This window comes from Syngnathus acus, chromosome 11 (genome assembly GCF_901709675.1).
Source record: "Syngnathus acus chromosome 11, fSynAcu1.2, whole genome shotgun sequence".
Taxonomy (NCBI): Eukaryota; Metazoa; Chordata; class Actinopteri; order Syngnathiformes; family Syngnathidae; genus Syngnathus; species Syngnathus acus.
The window spans coordinates 3,156,946-3,171,806 of NC_051096.1; the positions used below are offsets into that span (position 1 = coordinate 3,156,946).

Sequence of the window (14,861 nt, forward strand, 5' to 3'; positions counted from 1 at the left end):
GCACTGGCAGGAGCGTATGGCAGCCTGAGCAGATTAGTGTTATTCCATAAACTGTGCGCTCCTTCGGGAATTGTCAATCGTAGCGCTCACTTAGTGGGCGACGTTTCTGCTAGGATTTGGGCTCGTGCTCGCTGGGATTTCCCACAGCAACACGGCTCGCTCTTCTGATCTGTGTCGCTGGCTCGTCTGGCAGAAAAGTTGCTAACCAACCAACCGAGGACTTGCTCCGCGGATTCTAGACCTGCGACATTCCTCTGTTTAGCTGCCTTTCAAGCCAAAACGGAAAGCTTAGTCGTAAAGCCATAATTTGACGGATCCTCGGGACCGCCGTTTGATATGATTCCTGAGACTTACAAATAGTGCCAAGAAAATGCAAAACTAGTCATAGTTTGATAGATTCTGCAGGTCATCTCTCTTTGTCACACACAGGGTTGAAGTTGATTATTGCATTTTTGGTCCATACTGAGGATCCTCAAGGACCTTTTCTGTAATAGAGTCTGGAGAGAGGTCTTTGGCTTTTGTGGGCCGATGGCGCCAGTCGTGTGGCCAATCATACCTCGCGTCGTCCCAGATGTTCACCGGCATTCAGTTGAAGGATCCACGTTTGAATCTTTTGTTCTGTCGAGCGATGCTGTCTTCCATAGCAACACTGAGTGTGGGTTAGGGGGAGGTAGTGAGTTGATTGGTCGGGGAAGTGGGGGGGTGGGGGGGGCGCAGTTATGGCAATATGAAGATAGCATCTTCAATCCAGTTGGCTTAACTCGAGTGGATTACACTCGGCCAACTGTACGTATGACAAAAGGGAGGAAGAGGAGGCACGAATATGTGGGCAAGACATTGACGTCGCCGGCGGCAACGCCTTAGCTGACTCCTCTTCCTCATTTCCTATTCTGTGTTTTCTTTCCCCCGCTCGGCTGTCACATCATTGTCTTCATGCGTCCTCCCTCCCTCCTTCCATTTTTAATTCTCCTCCTTTCACCTCACTCTTATGCCCTTCCTCATTATCCTTCCCTCACCTCGTGCTTCATCATCGCACTCCTCATCCGCCTTTGTTTCCTTCTTAACCTCCTCCTCTTGCTCCTTGTCATCCGCTCGATCATTTTCTCATCTTGCCGCGAGGAGCCGCGTGTGCCCTCGCAGGTTGCGGCGAAGAGCAAATCAGGAAGATAAAGACTCGCCATGGTCGATGGGAGGAACGTTGGCGGCTGCTTGTTGCGTCTTCGCCCTCTGCGGAGTGATCACGGCAGTATTTGCCTTTTTGTTTTCATTTTAAGAACCACCGAACAAATATCTGAGTTTTGTTCGTAAGTTTTAATAGTATTATTATGAACATAGATCTCCTCCAAGCCTGACCCATTTTGAATTCTCAGTTCCTCAATTTTCAAAGTTCCATCAAGTCTTTTTTTTTTTTTTTTGCCTCATCCCGATAACTAACCAGCAAGCGATGAAAACACAAGCTTCCCTTGGAAGATGAAGACATTTTCATTTCTTTCCCTCTGCCCGAAAGAAGAATTTAAAGCGGCATGGATTATTGATGGCTGCTCTCAGAGGGGGGCCTTTGCTTCCCCCGCATCATCATCCTCATCTTCATCCTCTTGTCTGGGCTCCCCATCTTCCTCTGTTCTCGTCCTCTTCGTCTTCACGTTCATTCTTCTCCGTTTGACACTTTGAGCTCCTTGACTGGCCAGCTGCCAAGCAATCTGTTGTTTCCACACCGCCATTAGCACGCCGAGAACCCATTTTGCTTTTCTCAAGCCAAATTCTTCAAATTGGGTGTCAATCCTATCGATTTTTAATCACGCCATTAATCCTGTGATAAACGGCGACGCTACGCTTTTGTCCAATTCCCAATTAATCATTAACAAGCTGCAGGAATCCTATTGACTTAAGTGTTTGTATCTTGAGTCATCTTTGCCCATTGAAGTGAATTGAAATGCCATTAATCCGTTCTGCCACCCCAAAAAATATAAAGATATAAACATGAAGCAACAAAATCTACAGTCATTCACAATAATCTAAACACATTAGCATCCTTAGCGCAATAGATGCCAAAAAGGTCATCTGCTTCTTTTTTCTTTCATCTCCCGGCAGACTAATGTCAGGGCGGCATCACGCTGGCTCCATTTTGTCATCCGGCGACCGCTCACCTCCTCCTCCTCCTCGTCGTTCCATTTTGCTCGCATCCTCTTTAGCGAGGAGCCTCTTAAGCCCCCCCACCCCTCCCATCCACATCATCTTGCCTCGCTCGCCATCTGAGCAAATTGCTCGGGACGATGCGTCCAGGTTGGCCTGCCCTACTTTCGTCTCCCGTGCACGCTCTTCCTCTGCCATCTCGTCGTGTGTTTATTCAGATGGGTGCAGGATGGATGAAGGGGTGGAAAACAAGCAATGAGATGAGGGGGAATTGGGGAGGGGGGGGGGGGGTGCATGCCCCACTCTACCTGGCGCTGACTGACGGCGTGTTTGTTTACATTTCATTTAGAGCTTCTGTGTCACCCCTGGGGGGGCACAGAGGTACTGCGCAGTAAAATATACCTGTGCATCCCTCCAGCATTTTTTTTATTGAAGGTACACCAGTGTACACTTCAGCTTTATTTTCCACCAATGCAATCACATAGCTATTTAATCCAAAAGTGTTTGTTTTGTTCGGTTGTCATCGACTTGTCATGGTGACTTGTAGCAACTGCAAAATAGAATTTCAATTTGAGTCTTTCATGGTATCGGACTACTTCCAAAGATTCACTTGGTTGGATATTCCACATACCCCCCCAAAAAAATCGCTGAAGTGTTTGAGTGCTTCCTGCCTGCACATGACCCAGTGGGCTCTTCCAAGTGTCCTTGTACTCATTAGCTCAGCACTTCTGAATCTATTCTTCTGCCTCTTGTTTGCCATTGTAGCAGCATAAAATAAAACGTGACATGTTTTTTTGACCAGCGAGTGCATAAAAGTGTGATGCTTCACACCTCACATGAATCCCGCTATATGGATGAAATACATATTTAATGCGCCGCGGCTGTCAAATCAAACGTGAAGCACGTGCACGCGTTGCTCCGACACATTTGCTGCATTCTTCTTTTAATTTTCTCACCGCGCCTTGAAAAACAAGTCACATTTATTTGTGCGTTTGTCAGAGAGTGCCGGCCGGGGTGCCGCGGAGGTGACGGGGGAAGCACACAGGAATGACTGTTGACAAGTTGCTAATTAGCAATCAGAGTGAGACACTCGCCTGGGAAAGAGATCTTTGTTTTGCGTGGTACGCGCGTGCCAGCCGGCGCAAAGATGCGAACACGTGCGCATTAACTCACACAAGCAACCACAAATAACTACTAAGACACACCCAGACATCGACAACAAATTGCGCTGAGGCAATTAATTTTCCTTCTGTCCGATAACAAACTGAGCAGAAGATTTATTGCTGTTGTCGAGGCAGAAGTCACCAGACAACGGCGAGTCTCTAATGTCACGTCCCGCGCGTGTGCTCGATTGTGAACGAGTTGTTGAGTGTGGGAAAGGAGCGACACTTAAACACAAGCCGACATGAAAATATCATTTTTTTTAATTCCAATATGTGCTTTGTCGCCTCTTATCCAAAACGCCACGTGACGTGAGCACCACTCCAAATGGCAGTCGATAACACGCCAGCGGCGGATTCCCACTTAGTCAAATGCTAACAAGATTAGCATTGCAGACGATATGCAAACTCTCCCCGCGTGGAGCAAACGCCGCCATGTTATTGACACGACCTTTGCGGCAGGGGGAAAAAAAAGCAACGCCACATGATGGACAGAAATTTATAAATGACGCTGACATTTTCATTTAATGACAAAGGATGTGGATTTAAGATGTGTATCGTAATTACATCGAACAACTGCGACGATTCTAATCGTACTTAGCATTTAGCTTAACATTTCCGACAGCCTTCTGACATCTGACTGAAGCACAGAAGCGAGGATAGTTCCCCACCTGAGCTGTTTTGAGGACATTTGATACAAGTGACATTGACATTTTGCAGCTTTGGCGGCCCAAAGTCGGGCGTGTGCACGCTAATAGCCTCCATTTCAATAATAACGCCCCATAATAGGTCTCGCTGGCTTCATAATGGCCGCCATTACGCCGTCGGCACGCTTCCGCTGAGCGCTCAACAGGTGCGGCGAGATGGTGTGCGAGGCCTCCGCTGATCACGTCTGATTGGATTTTTTCCCTCTATTGATGTTTGTTCCCACTCCATCTGCGCCGCAACTTTCCTCTCGGCAGGCGACTGACAGAATTGCTCCGATTGGTTCTCCTGGTCACGTTTTTTTTTTTTCATATTGTTGTCGTTTTTTGCTAGGCAGACTTCATGGAGTTGTTCGTGAAGACTGCAAAGTCTGGTTTGCCCATAGTCTCAAGACTTTTCCTCAAGTTGTATATCTTTCCTGTTGGTTTTGAAGCGGGGCCCGAGGTCACATGACCAACATGGCGAATGCCGCCTCATTGCGGTAAGACGGCGGATGCTGTCGGAATATGAATCGCAGCGTGGCAGAGATATGGATCTGCTGTGCTCTGCCGGCAGTGTATCAAATGGCAAATCAATAATCTGCACATCATTCAGCATCGCATCGCGGACCAGAGGAAATGAGATACCGAGGCGTTGACGTTTTTAAATCCAACAACGAGGAAGGAAATATTGCAATTGACTTTTTATTCCACCCTCGACATTAATAAACTATGACATCACGCTTTGTGGGCTCAAGTCTGAATGGAAACTTTCAGCAAGCCCGTGTAAGCCGCGTTAAGCCGTAAATGAGCTGCACGTTCTGATGGTGACTTTAACCGTGGCAGAAAGGTTCGTTTTGGAACTGTGCGTCGTTCTTTTGACTTTCCGCAGCCCGTCGAGGCGCCCAACACTTTGACCTCTCCAAACGCTTCAGCGGCCTCCCGCCGTTCCCCTGCGGAGGTTCCGCCGGCACTCGTCGCTCGTGAATTCCCACACCAGTACGGGGAACAGTCGGGTGGAGGAGGCAGCAAGTGTTGCGGTCTCCTTGGTTACGGCGGGTGTTGCCATGGCAACTAATAAAGCAGACGGCGGGCGGATTTATGGCTCGGTTATTGGCTCGGCCGCCGCTAATTAGATTGATTGCGCGGCCGCCGTCGTTAAACGAGAAACAAGCGACGGCCGGCTCAACTTTTGCTCGTTTGACCGCTGCAGCTGCATTCCTCTGCGCGCGTGTATACGTGTGTGTTTGTTTGTGTACACGTGTGTGCACATTGCACACACCAGCAGGTTAAATGTGATCCCACCAGGCCGAAGTGAGGCAGCTGCAGTGAGATGCGATCTGCTTGTGTGTTTGTTTAATGCCCCACTTCACCTGCACTCCTGTGGAAATACACACACACACACACACACACACTGCTATCTGCACTTACACTTCAAGACACACCGAGACAAACTTGCAGGCAGGCAGTCACGGCCCGTCACTTCCAATGCTAATGACCGCAGCGCTACATTCAAACCGAAAGGGACTTGATCGTCATGGAAACCACCACACAATTTTGGCCGCGACGGCCGTGCCACGCCTTCTTGTGTAAAAAGGAGCACAGAAAGGCCGCATTGTTCAGCTCCGACCTTAGCGAGCCCGATGGACACCACGCTGGACGCCATCTTTGTTCCCTCGCCTTTGTACTGGCAACGTGCCCGGAGGCGTATTTGCGTCTTTGTTCGCAACGGCTAAACAAATGACCGCCTGGGGATCAGGTGCACAATGACCGTGCCCAAGTACACAAAGTCTTGGGTTGTAGAATGAATTCTGTCAGCCTCAGCACAGAATGCAGTGGCGGCATTGTCTCCAAAGGCAACATGTATTTTCCGGACACGGTCGGACTGCCAACATTCCGGCTCCTCTGTGGGCTTCATCGCGCCTGAATGGCGACGGCAGCCTTTTGAATGCCAGTCAGGTTCCTTCGCTCGTGTGTAAGACGCCAAGCGCTCCGTGTGTCTTTTCAAGAGCACGTCGCAAAGAATTCCGTCGCTCAGAGGTGCCATTGAGCGAGATGGCCGTTAAAGAAAGCGCCGGATCTTAAAAGGTTTAACGTGTCCTTAGCTTTATAGAGCTTTCAAAAAAAAAAAATGTCGGCTTTTACAGGCTGCTTCAACTTCTGCTTCTACCGCTGCCGGTGGAAAATTGCAGATCATTTGCAAGTATTAGTCAAGAGTGGCATTAACCAAATAGACGAACTTTTTTTCCGGGCTGCGTGAAAAGGCGACACGCTGGGTTAAGAGCCGTGACGTTGATTCTTTTTTCTGTGCCGGTATTGCCGAGGAGCTACTGATACAAAACTTTCATAAATGTTTGTTTTTATATGCCGTTCAAGCTTGAGCAAGTTGACTTGAAATATCGTTAATACAGGACGGAGGAAAAAAAAGCTGCTTCTGATACTAATCAAATTTGGTGTCAATTCCGAAGTCATTAAGATTTGAATATTGATCAAACGTCAACTATTGATCAAGCTTAAGGGATTTGTACAAGCTTTTCCTCCATCTTTTTCAAAGCGGCGGCTCGGCGATGCGTGTCGGTCGATGCCAGGCTGCAGCTGTGCGCGGCGCTAACACCTTTCCGCACGCCTCCGGCAGCTATCAGGCTCGGTTATGAAGACCTCCGACATGCTGGTAGATGTTTGTGACCCCTTTCACCGCCAGGACGTGACACGAGCAAAATCATCTTTAGCTCGCTCATGAAAAATAGATGAAATTCCTCTCTGAGCACTTTCGCAGTTTTTTTTTTTGTGTGATCTCTTCCTATTGGATGGGTGGAAGAAGTGATGGGGTGATCTGGCGCATTTCTAGTTGAGAGGCAGACGTTTAGGTCGCTTGGGAAGGACAGAGGAAGATGAGCAATGACAACAGCGGGAGATGAAGGGGAGTAGGGGGGGGGGGGAGAAGGATGATGACATTCCCAAACCACGTGAAGAGTCAAAAATGATGGAATGAAAACAAAGTGAAGGTTACAGGCGTGGTCCTTGCAATGTGTCCTTTATAACCCATTTTACTTGATTGGTAGCCGTGCGATTCGCGCCGCACGGAAAGTGAAGATTTACTAATCACCATTTCCTAACTCAATTTTTCTGTAGCTAAAATTATCAGACGAAAAACCTTTTTTTTATGCCGTCACTTAAGGCTAGCTAGCTTGACTCGTCCCCTCGCTTGCTTCCAAAATGTTTAATTGTCGCTCATATTTGAATTTGAATGTAAAACTAACACAAGAAATGAGAATTAAATGTATATTTAAACGTCAAAACGTTTAAATAAACTGTACAACTTTGTTTGACGAGAGGGCGCTAGCTTAATGCTAACACATCATGTGATGGGCTAACGCAAACTAGCATGGATGTTACGATAATAAATCTTTTCTCCCTCTCGACACAAGTAGGATGTGTATTTCTACTTAAAAACGGCGCGTGTGTACTTTTGCCACCTCTGTTGTCCAATGTTTGACCAGTGTGTGTTTGCATAGCCGCACTCGGCTTCTGCGCTCACTCGTGCCTCTCACAGGCTTCTTAGGGGGGGGGCGTGCAAATGGCATTTTTCTATAAGTACACTTTTCATTTTCATTCGGGTGCGAGGTGGAGCGGGAAGAAAAACAACTATAAGCGGCATATTCACTTCCGATCCGCTGGGCCCCCGCTTCGTGTCGCAGTAAGCGATGTGACATGAAGATGGCCTGGAGGAAGACACACACTCACACACATGCACGTGCACACGTTTGCATTTCTCTGCACCCCCTCCCAGATGACATGACGCCAGATGTGGCTGCAAATGAGCATCTGTTTGTCACTTTGCGCAAAGCTGCGCCGCGCCCGCTTGGGGAACGGCGCCGGGTTCAGGTGCGCGTCCGACTGTCCCGTGGGAGCCCGCTTGAGTTACAAGTGTGCATCGCTGCTGTAATTTAAAGTGAGAGTGAAGTAATGTAGCACATTTTCGTTCATATTTCATGATCAGTATTAATGTATAGTGTCATGTGCTTCATATTTAATGTCTGTTTTTTTGACACAGTATATTGACATTCAAACCTTCCCCTGACACAGAAAAAAAAATCAGCAAAAAATGTACATGATTTTTCGCTATTATAAAATTCCCGAAAATGCCAACGTATAGTAAATAAAAGTTATTTAAATCCAACAGTGCAAAAATATTATCTGGAAATGTATTTACGGAGCTTGGCCGTCCACTTTCTTCTGAAATTGCTCTACCCCAGGGGCAGCCTTTTTGGCTCTGCGGCATAAAGATAAAGTCAAATTAGATTTATCGCTCACCTGCTAGGTTAGCGTGCGGTCACCTCTCCTCCCGATCCATGAAGATAAACCCTGGGTTTTATTTTAATTTTATTTTTTGCGCCCTATCAAGTGAGCGATGGCACTTCAACCTGAGAGGTGACTGTCTGCAGATGATTGGCCAATCGGGAGCCATCTTTCTTTCTGGAGGCGGGAGGTCGTAGAGGACATGGCCGACATAACACTCGGAATGGTGTGTGTTTGTGCGTTTGTGTGTGTGTGTTTTTGGCCAAGGACCTTCTGTTCTGTAATTAGTTTTCGCTTGCCCAATGTTTTCCCGCCGGATTGTGACGGTGACTCTGGAAATCCGGAAAATAAGACTGTGCAAACACACACACACACACACACACACACACACACACACACACACACACACACACACACACACACACACACACACACACACAGTCATACGAATGCAATCAAATGTTTACTCGTGCATGCCAGAGGTGCGCCTCTGACAGTGAGGTGTCCTCTTAATCCATGTGTGTGTGTGTGTGTGTGTGTGTGTGTGTGTGTGTGTGTGTGTGTGTGTGTGTGTGTGTGTGTGTGTGTGTGTGTGTGTGTGTGTGTGTGTGTGTGTGTGTGTGTGTGTGTGTGTGTGTGTGTGTGTGTGTGTGTGTGTGTGTGTGTGTGTGTGTGTGTGTGTGTGTGTGTGTGTGTGTGTGTGTGTGTGTGTGTGTGTGTGTGTGTGTGTGTGTGTGTGTGTGTGTGTGTGTGTGTGTGTGTGTGTGTGTGTGTGTGTGTGTGTGTGTGTGTGTGTGTGTGTGTGTGTGTGTGTGTGTGTGTGTGTGTGTGTGTGTAGATAAGCCTGCGGGCTCATGTTAGCCGCAACTCCACCGAGCGAGCGCATTTTCATATCATCTACGAGCGCTCGTCCGTCCTCGTTTGTGCAGACGCTTGCGTGTGCGTGATATCGGTCGCGAGTAAGCGAGCATCATTCATCAGCATCTTCCTCTGACATGACGGCGTTTCATCCTCGATGCCGTACAGCACGTTTACATTAGAATACATAAAAAGTCATCTCGTGTCACCTTGTGGGCGTCGCCACAGCTGTCTTAAAATTCACGTGTGGCAGACACTGATTTCTCAAGAGGGTTGATTGCATTACCTTTGAGTTTCTTTCAATCAGCATTGTTACGGAAACAATGGCCGGGACGAGGCTTGACTTTAACAGATGAAATCAATTCACGGCGCGGCGGCAATTATCGGATACGCTCGGATTTGTCATAAGAAGCTCGTTTCGGCAAAGGCTCGCGCAAGGCCATCGTCATGGAAGTCACGTCTCGGGCGCTCTTGTATTGCGATCGTTTTCGGGAAGCTTCCTGAGAGTTTCTGAGGTGTGCGAATTAGCCGCTTATTGTGTCCTCTAAACACCTTAACCTGCAGATGTAGCCTCCTCCAGCCAGCCTCTGTTTTCGATTGCTTATCCAGTTCGGGATCGTGACTAGAGGTGTCATAATTAATCGATTAATCGACAAAACTTCAATTATCAAATTCATCATATTTTGATAATCGAGTAGAGTCATGTTTCGTTTTAAATAGATTTTTTTCATACACTTGGTATATAATTCTCTGTTTAACTGTTTAATGTATGGCAGCAAGATCGATACACAACCTTCTCTGAGAGATTGCCGAAGCAGTTCTACCCCCCACCTCTAAGGTTTCTATTCTTATACTACTCGTCATCAGCGGGGGGTTAACTGGACTCAATCAGGTGGACAAGTTAGCCACCATCTTCTCCGCGGGCGCCTGTTGACACCTTATTGTGTGTTTGGCCGTTTTGTGTGTGTGCTTGCGTCTATATGTGGCGTTGCACATCTGCCTAAAGTGATTCACCTGCTCTCTGAGTCATCCTCCCACTCATGTCAGTGTGCACACATGCACGCATCAAGCTCTCACCCACACGGACACGCACATCGTCAGCGTGCACGTTAAGACTTTATGTAACCCGCAGAGCAGTTTTGTCGTGCAACTCGATGGAAACATCTGCTGCCGTTCAGCGGATCGCTTTTCCCTCTTAAATCCGCTTGTTTTTGTTGCTATTGTGCCGCTGAGCATTCTTTAGAGCATTTAGTGGTATTAGCTTTTTTTTTTCTGATTTTTCCTAGTCATGAGTTGGGCAACTTTTTGATTTGTGGTGACGAAAGCATAAAATGACCCAAATAATCTCAGTTAGTAGATTTTATTTTATGATTTTCGCAATATTTGTTTGATGTTGGCGCAAATGTTAGCTTTAGTATTATATTTTTGCTTTATTGTGCTTTGACTGACTCCACAGTGGGACTTACTCCCCCAAAAGCACTTTGATGATAGTCGGTTTATGCGAAAGACCTCAATGCTTTTGATAGATCTTTATTCTCGCTGCACAGGATCCGTCATTCGTCAAGGATCACGGCTGGCGAAGTGTCACGAGCAGCCGTCAATCACGCCGTGAGAGTGCCGTGATGTGTGATCAATCTGAAGCGCGGTGCGTCATTAGCGGCAGACACACAAGACAAATACAAACGTGGCATCTGACGCTTGAAAACGATGGGATTTATGTCCCGCAGTAACCCTTCGGCTTCGACTTGAAGCACAGCGCGGCTCGGAGCTGCCGCCGGCCCCCGGGAGGGATCCGCGCTGTAATTATGGCGGAGACGCTATCGTGACGCCTCATCAGCATCTGAGTAGAGGCTCTTTTAGATCTCGCCTCAATTACCTGCTCGGCTGGAGGAGATGACATTATCTGATGCTAAAAAAAAAAAGCTTCAATGCCGCTTGACGTTTTTATTATTTCCTTAAAGGCGAATGTCATCTTTTATCTAGTTTCCTTCTTGTTATGTTTGCGCCGGGTGACGACTGGCTCGAGGGATGAAGAAAAGAGTGACTGGTGGGGACTTGTATGAGGTGGAAAGGTGATAGATAGTCACAGAGGTGAAGGATAGAGGAATGGGGAGGCAAAAGAAAAAATGCAATTGAATTTCCGGCACACCTGCACCAACCGTTGTTGTAAACTTTGCAGGCTCGTTTGGGCCCACAATACCCCGCAAAGTCATTTGAGATTTTTAACGACTTCTTGTCTCCAAGGACAAAAAGCAGATGCTTGCAAAGTGTTTCTTAAACTCTTTTTTAATTGGTATTTTACGACAGATGGGGAGTGGGCTTTAATTGCGGTGACGCAAACAAGGAACGCGATGCAGCCTGGGGCGGGCGGCCATGTTGCTTTTGGGCTCTCTGACCCGCTGACCGCTCAAAAACTCATCAAAGTGACCCCTCTTCTGCTAATCGTTGGCATTCTTTTCCCGCGTCTCAAATGTCCCCCAGGCCGCCCCCTTCGGGAGCGTCTCCATGTTGCCGGTCAATAATTAAAGGGAACGAGCGCCGCCATCTTGGCCATGCTGTTGAATTATTAACCGGCGACATACGAGTCTTCCAACCACACGCGAGCGAGCCGAGGCGGCGTGTCGGGGATATTCAGGCGGCGAATAATGGCCTGTCAGCCATGATGGTGAGCTCTAACCGCTAGCTTAAGTTAGCGCCTTGTAAAAAACGCTTCGTTGTTTTTTTTTAGTTGGCTCGTCAAAAATCCTCAAACCCAAAAGTTTGCCCACACCGGCAGGAATCTACGTTGGATGGTTGTCATGCGCCCCTGCGTTTAAAGTTGTTTGGTGGCGGCTAATGCGGCGAGCGAGGCGAACGTGGCTGTCGCATTGCTAATTCATGTTGGCGCGCTTGCAAAAACGAAGCGAGACTCGAAAGGTGGACCATGTTTGCGGTCTTCATACTAGACTTGTAAGAGACGTCTTTATTTATTCATGTGTGGATTTGGTGTAAATAGTCGCTGGGTTCATTTTTTTTCCAAATCAATTTTACATAGCACTGAGCAATATTGCCTTCATGAGAATCCATTTTTAAATTATTTCTCTCTCCTTTGCGTCGAGAAAAAGGAAAATGATAGTGACATTATTAAAAACAGTTTTGCGCTGTTTGTTTTCCCTTCTGGGCTTTTCCTGGTATTGTTTTTTTCCAGCAAATCATTTTCCCTGTCATTTACTTAAATGTGTGAAGTAGCAACCATATTTTTTAGTTAGCTTTTGTAAACTAGCCCTTCCCTCTTTGTGGCCATGTTGTTAGCGTAAGCAGCAGCAATGCACTTCCAATTATTCAATTCACTAAAAACAATAAAGTCAAATTAACCGACAAAATGGATTAGTCGGCCACTCGATGCTCGGGTGAGTTGCTAACCTCCATCGCCATGGCTACGCTCCGCCCCACCCCCCCAGCAAATCAGACAATTCGGAGCAACACACACTTCCATCTGTCACACAAAACCCGTCAAATCGCTTTTTAATTTTCTCAGTATGCCGCGCTGGTATGGCTTAGGCGCACAACCAATCACCATGACACACACACACACAAACTCACACACACACACACGTAGATGCACGGCAGGCCTGCAAGCAGACAAATGATGGCAATGAAGTGGCATAAGGAGAGATAATAAACGGCGAGGGAGACGAAGCGACAGAACCACGAAAGCGGGAGAATGATTGAGGAATGAAAACCATATAACAAGGGTCATACTATTTTTCCTAGAATGCCATTAGTTAGTTTATTTCTCCTTCTTACCTCGAAGTAGTCGCATGTAATTGTGCCAGGAACAAGAATAAACAAAGTGTTTTTTGAGCCAGGCTTAGCTATTGTAGCTTATTTGTTGTTGTTTTTATTCATATTATGAAGTCAGCCCGGCACTGACTGCAGACCGCCGGGAGTCAAACGCAACATTTTCATGGCTACAGGCAGTTTATTTTTTTATTTTATGTATGCGCTAGTTGTTGTGTACCTTCTGCACGCAGGCACCAACTGCTCCACGAGCTCACTGGGGAAGGGGGATCAGATGGTTCGGGGGAGGCGAGGAGAGACACGCGGGTGGGGGGGGGGGGGGTGCGGTGATGAGGGTGAGGAAGACAGACAGCAGGATCAGGAGGGCAGAAGATGACAAGAAGGAGCGTGATAAGGAGGAACTGGCGGGGTTGGAGGGGGTCATTCCCAGGACGGGTAGAGATCACCGTGCCGAGTGGCTGTCACGTTGATGGGGGGGGTGTACTCAAAAAACCCGCCGGCTCTCCTTGCCGCTGACAATCGTCGACACAGCCAAGCCTGCATGGTTAAACCCCAAGGTCTACAGAAATCATACAGACCTCAAAGTTCCATTTTTAACCGGCAGTGAACGAGTTAATCGGCGCTAATTTCTGTTAGCGCGTCAATGATGTTTCCCATTATATGCTAGAAGTTAGTGGAGCGTTTATTGATCTGTTTGAGGGATCTGGAATTCTCTCAGGCAGCCAAAATGTCTTGGCTATCTGTTGGTCCAAGAGTATTTAGAGCTTTTGGAGATCAACAGTAAGATTTACTCTTAGACTCGCATAAAGACACTGTAGAGATTTTGTGTGATTTACACAAGCAGACGGGGAAACGCAGTAGCAAGGACGGCCAGAGAGCAAACACACGTGAACACGCACGCACGCGCAACACTGGCGGGGAGAGGATGCAGCTGGATAGGATCTCAATACCTGCAGAGATAATAGAATTGTGAGCGGTCACACGCCACTCGCGGATGCCCACTGGCAAGTTAGGCACACATTTGCAAACACACAGTACCAGAGAAAATTGCTTCTTGGAAATGACAAATAGGAGTCGGTGGTCTCAAATTAAATTGTCCCGGGTAATTTCACATTAATATCCGAGTACACCCAGTTCTGACCACCTGCTTGCTCCCTTCCTCCCAAGCCTGGATCCATTTCTTCCAACATTTTGGATGATTAAAAAGCCAATCGCCGCTCTGTAGCATTGTTGATAAGCCTTGCTAGCTGGTCGGCGCCGCTTGGCGGCAATGAACTAAATTCGACGCACTTTAGCGGCACTTTGGCAAATAGTAAACAATTCGTCATGGAACTCCCGGTTGAGGTTTCCCGTCAAACAAAACAAAAGAGAAGTACGCATTATGTGTTTAAAACAATTACCGAAAGACTAGCTTAATGCTAATTAGCATCTATCTTTTATAAAGTGCAGGATTTTGAAAAATTGACTGATTCACTCAAGATGGCCTCCGTTGCCTGCTGTGTCACATCTGTCACCAACGCGTCGCACTTTCTGTTGTTGATCTTCAGGGTCGTAATCGGCTTATCGGTCCCTCGCTCCTCCTTGCCTTGCAACAAAAATGGGCAAACGGTGCGGTGGAGTAATTGAGCAGGGGGCGTGGGACTGGAGGTTGGGGGCTCGCTTTCCAGTGCTCGTTAACGGACCCTCGTCTTTCTGCCAGGCAAACGAGCCGAGTCCACCCCCGCGATGGGGAGCCGCTCATCCGCCTCATTCGTTTGCCCGGCCGAGCTTGCTGTGATTAGATGTCATTACTAGAATAAATCTGAATTTAAGGTGCTTCCATGCTACCCAATCATCCAATGCGCAAATGGAGGCAACTGGACTCTTCCCGACATTAAAAATCATTTCACCTTGAATCCAAAAGACTTCTCTGGTTCTAAATTTTAGGAGAGGACTCTCCCTTTTATGT

The 14,861-nt window shown here is 47.4% G+C and overlaps 2 protein-coding genes and 2 long non-coding RNA genes across 6 annotated transcripts in view; 2 read left to right on the forward strand and 2 right to left on the reverse strand.

The window, feature by feature from the left end:
- The window catches only part of LOC119130302 (H-2 class I histocompatibility antigen, alpha chain-like), a 346,995-nt gene that overhangs the window by 253,477 nt on the left and 78,657 nt on the right, over positions 1-14,861 (forward strand). The window lies entirely within an intron of this gene.
- Positions 1-14,861, reverse strand: part of LOC119130478 — a 340,541-nt gene that overhangs the window by 249,786 nt on the left and 75,894 nt on the right. The window lies entirely within an intron of this gene.
- Positions 1-14,861, reverse strand: part of LOC119130460 — a 180,183-nt gene that overhangs the window by 123,037 nt on the left and 42,285 nt on the right. The window lies entirely within an intron of this gene.
- The window catches only part of pvrl2l (PVR cell adhesion molecule related 2 like), a 62,197-nt gene that overhangs the window by 9,994 nt on the left and 37,342 nt on the right, over positions 1-14,861 (forward strand). The window lies entirely within an intron of this gene.